The sequence below is a fragment of the Blennius ocellaris genome (assembly GCF_963422515.1).
Source record: "Blennius ocellaris genome assembly, chromosome: 15".
NCBI lineage: Eukaryota > Metazoa > Chordata > Actinopteri > Blenniiformes > Blenniidae > Blennius > Blennius ocellaris.
This window is the reverse complement of record NC_137664.1, coordinates 1,332,058-1,337,057: the sequence shown is the minus strand read 5'-3', so window position 1 is coordinate 1,337,057 and position 5,000 is coordinate 1,332,058. Positions and strand designations below refer to the sequence as shown.

The following is a 5,000-nucleotide window of genomic DNA, read 5'->3' as shown; positions in this document are numbered from 1 at the left end:
ATGTTCTCACCGCCAGCGTTTCCATGGTTACAGGGTAATTCTGGCGAGTAAGGAAATTTCATTCACTCTGGTATGAAGAAGAAGAAGAAGAAGAAGAAGGAGAGGAGGAGAAGGAGGAGGAAGGAACAGGAGAGAAATATCAACAAAGCAACAGAGGAGAAGGAGGAGAAAAGAATATAAAACCAGGAGTGGGGGGGGAGGGAGGGAGGGGGGGAGGGGGGTAGGGGGGGAGGAGGAGGGGAGGGGGGGATCAGGCAGGAGCTACAAAAGAGAGAAAAAACAAAAGACAGGAAAGAAGAACGTCTTCTGGGGTTGATGCCACCCCTCCCCCAGGCCATCCGTCTCTCATTCCTCTTTTCTTGTGTTTTTCTGTGATGCCTGGTTTGTTGCCGCCACCCGATAAGCAAACACAACACCCCCCCCCCCCCACCCCCTCCCCCCTCCCCTCCCTCCATCCATCCTCCACTTCTCCCTGCAGCCTGCAGGTATGAGGCGGAGAACAAAGAGAAACACTGTTAACTGGCCGTTCTGTGTGTGTGTGTGTGTGTTTTATTTATTTATTTATTTATTTTTTTTGGGGGGGGGCATTGGGGGTTGCTGCCAGGGTTGTGGAGGGAGGGAGGGAGGGGGGAGGGGGAGGGGGAGGGGGCGGAGTCAAAGAAATGAAGAGGCAGCAGAATCCTTCGCAACACGTTTGACAAGCGCCGCAGTTCATTTCAACACGTTTTGTCTTCAGACGCTTCAGTTTTCAGAGGACGGACCCGCGTTTGCTAAATAAAATATATTAAAAACATAAAATTAAATACATGCAAGCAGCTCGTGTGCGTGTGTGTGTGTGCGTGTGCGCGTGTGCACGTGTGCACGCCTGGCTGTTCAGCTGTCACATCGGATGCGTCGATGGTCCAGTTGAGCTCCATGCAGTTGTCAACTCCCGTTAGCCCGAGACACACACACACACACACACACACACACACACACACACACACACACACACACACACACACACACACACACACACACACACACACACACACACACACATAAGCGTCCGTCGACTCACACATGTGCAAAATTGCCCCCCCCCCAACCCTAACCCCCCTCCGTTTCCACTGAGATGAAGTGTTTTCAAAAAGTTGCGTTTTCAGCAACAAGACTTAAAAAAAAAAAAAAAAAAAGCGTGGATAAACTCTAAACTGGACATGACGACTCATTACCGCCCTCCAATGCATAAAAGCGGCGCTGCATCATTTTAACACGCTGCCCCATTAATGTGAAACGTCCAACACTTCAGGATAAGATTTTTATTTTAACTCCTCAAAAACATGATTCTTTCCCTTGTTTCCATGGAGACGGAGTTACTGTTTTCAGAAAGTGTTTTTTTTTTTTCCAGTGGCGCTGTGTGTGTGTGTGTGTGTGTGTGTGTGTGTGTGTGTGTGTGTGTGTGTGTGTGTGTGTGTGTGTGTGTGTTCCTGGTATGAACCCAGACTTCACTTGTTTACTTGATGAATCGAGTCCCTCTGACATGTTTCCTCTGCAGGAAATGACCAGTAATTAACAGTTGAACCTTGTGTTGTGTCCAGGTGTTTCACTGGTCCAGATGTTTTACTGGACCAGATGCGTTTCTGGTCAAGATGTTTCACTGGTCCAGATGTATCACTGGTCCAGGTGTTCCATGTATTTCTCTGGCCCAGATATTCACTGGTCCAGGTGTTTCACTGGTCCAGGTGTTCTAGATGTTTCACTGGTCCAGGTGTTCTAGATGTTTCACTGGTCCAGGTGTTCTAGATGTTTCACTGGTCCAGATGTTTTACTGGGCCAGATGCGTTTCTGGTCAAGATGTTTCACTGGTCCAGATGTATCACTGGTCCAGGTGTTCCATGTATTTCTCTGGCCCAGATATTTCACTGGTCCAGGTGTTTCACCTGGTCCAGGTGTTCTAGATGTTTCACTGGTCCAGGTGTTCTAGATGTTTCACTGGTCCAGGTGTTCTAGATGTTTCACTGGTCCAGATGTTTTACTGGGCCAGATGCGTTTCTGGTCAAGATGTTTCACTGGTCCAGATGTATCACTGGTCCAGGTGTTCCATGTATTTCTCTGGCCCAGATGTTTCACTGGTCCAGGTGTTCATGTATTTCTCGGGCCCAGATGTTTCACTGGTCCAGGTGTTCTAGATGTTTCACTGGTCCAGGTGTGTTTCTTGGTCAAGATGTTTTCACTGGTCCAGATGTATCACTGGTCCAGGTGTTCAGGTGTGTCACTGGTCCAGATGTTCTAGATGTTTCACTGGTCCAGGAGCTTAACTGGCCCAGATGTTTCACTGGTCCAGATGTGTTTCTGGTCCAGGTGTTTCACTGGTCTAGGTGTTTCCTGGTCCAGGTGTTCCAAATGTTTCACTGGTCCAGATGTTTCACTGGGTTTTACTGGTCCAGATGTTTCACTGGTCCAGATGTGTTACTGGTACAGGTGTTCCATGTGTTTCACTGGTCCAGATGTTTCACTGGTCCAGATGTGTTACTGGTACAGGTGTTTCATGTGTTTCACTGTTCCAGATGTGTTTCTGGTCCAGGTGTTTCACTGTCCAGATGTGTTTCTGGTCAGGTGTTTCACTGGTCCGGATGTGTTTCTGGTCCAGGTGTTTCACTGGTCTAGGTGTTTCCCTGGTCCAGGTGTTCCAAATGTTTCACTGGTCCAGATGTTTCACTGGTTCAGGGGTTCCATGGGTTTTACTGGTCCAAGATGTGTTACTGGTACAGGTGTTCCATGTGTTTCACTGGTCAGATGTTTCACTGGTGCAGGTGTTCCATGTGTTTCACTGGTCCAGATGTTTCACTGGTCCAGATGTGTTACTGGTCCAGATGTTTCACTGGTCCAGATGTGTTACTGGTACAGGTGTTTCATGTGTTTCACTGTTCCAGATGTGTTACTGGTCCAGGTGTTTCACTGGTCCAGATGTGTTTCTGGTCCAGGTGTTTCACTGGTCCAGATGTGTTTCTGGTCCAGGTGTTTCACTGGTCTAGGTGTTTCCCTGGTCCAGGTGTTCCAAATGTTTCACTGGTCCAGATGTTTCACTGGTTCAGGGGTTCCATGGGTTTTACTGGTCCAGATGTGTTACTGGTACAGGTGTTCCATGTGTTTCACTGGTCCAGATGTTTCACTGGTGCAGGTGTTCCATGTGTTTCACTGGTCCAGATGTTTCACTGGTCCAGATGTGTTACTGGTCCAGGTGTTTCACTGGTCCAGATGTGTTACTGGTCCAGATGTTCCATGTGTTTCACTGGTCCAGGAGCTTCACTGGTCCAGAAAGAGTCCACGATGACGTAATAATGTGATTTTGTTGTTGTTTACCTCCCCAGTGGCTGAGGAGGGGCTGTGGGAGTGTGGCCTGTCCTACGAGTGCCGACCCTCCTGTTCAAGGCCATACACAACCTGCTGGAGAGGTACACACACACACACACACACACACACACACACACACACACACACACACAGAACTTACAAAAAGTTATGAAATACTTATTTATTTACCTTTTTTATGCTTTTGCCCATAACAAGTATAATAAAATTAATTTAATATCTATTTATATATTCAATTATTCATATATATGTATATATAACAAAAACATTGGAACAAATAGATTTTTATTATTATTTTAGATGATTATTTTTATTTATGTATTTATTTTTCATTTAGTGCTGCGGTAATTTTTTGACGTAATTAGTTGATTTATTTGCTCTTTTTTAATTATCGACTTGATTATGACACTTCATTTATTTACCTTTACTGTGTTATATTCGCTTTTATTATTATGTTTCACTACTGTTACATGTTTAGTATTGTTGGAAGTTAAAGATATGAAAAGATATGTTTTACTTTGTTTTTAAATTAAAGAAATCCAGTCATTAAAGGGTTAATCCCCTTAATATTCAAACCACTTAAAAAAAAAAACCTGCGACAGTATTTTTTTTTTCTCCTCCAGTCCTTTAAATTACACCTCTAATTAAGATTCTCCCTCTTTTTCTCTTTTTAAAAAAAAAGACTTTAAAGTCACAGTGACAGGCGGCCTTGGATTCCTTTCATAAGCTGCAGCTTAATGAAATTATAATCTGGCGGCTGAATCACCGGCTCAAGTAGCGCCTAGCGCCTAGCGCTCCGCTTCGGAGTCGCGGCCGTCTGCTAAATGAAGCGGCACATATTTGCTCTCCATTAGGTGAAGCATCAGTGATCATCGTAGGGGGCAGGCGGGAATTAACCTTCCTATTACCTTGAGGCGGACGCCTTTTATGGCGCCGTCTTTCAACGCCGGCGGGAATCGCTTCCACCCTCCTCCCGGAGATCAAAGCGACCCGGGTCGCTCATTATCGCCACTTCACCGCTTTGTTGTTTTTGTTTAAAACAAACCAAAAAATAGAGATTTCCCCTCACCCTCCCTTCCCTGCGTCTCTCGTGAATAATTTTAATCAAATTAAATACGTTACCCGTTCAGGCACGTCGTGGTCGGGATGTTATTTAAAAAAAAATTCACAATAAAAGCATCAGTGGGAAAAGGGGGGGGGGGGGGGGGGGCTCGGCTTCTCGTAGGAAACCGGCTAATCAGACGGCGACTGACGTCTCGTTGAGTTAAGAGAACGAGACGTCTGCCGCCGCCCCCGATTTACGGGACGCAGATTTACGGCGCGGCGGCGCTCGGGCCTCCGCGGCGGATGGATTGGAGTTTACCGTTATTTATTAGCCGGTGTAAATTATCGGCGGAGCTTCGCGCACGAGGACACGGGAGTTTGCAGGGAGGAAGGGAAGACATTTTATTTTAAACGCATCGTGACTGCAATAAACACGCGTAATGTACCGTATTTCCCAGAGTAGAAGTCGCAAATCCATATTTATCCATAATTAGCCACTAACTGTTTTCCTTATTTATCTTTTGCATTTTAATCGAGACGCTTGTTTTGGCTTTATTTATTTATTTTTTCTTAAAGCAAAAGTTTCACACTGATGCAGCAAC

The 5,000-nt window shown here is 45.7% G+C and overlaps 1 pseudogene across 1 annotated transcript in view; it reads left to right on the top strand.

Annotated features, from left to right (window-relative positions):
• LOC308140167 (mediator of RNA polymerase II transcription subunit 13-like) overlaps positions 1-5,000 on the top strand; it is an 88,359-nt pseudogene that overhangs the window by 55,337 nt on the left and 28,022 nt on the right. Inside the window, exon 3 of the transcript XR_013937239.1 lies at positions 3,354-3,437. The product of XR_013937239.1 is annotated as a mediator of RNA polymerase II transcription subunit 13-like (transcript). The remainder of the gene's footprint in view (positions 1-3,353; positions 3,438-5,000) is intronic.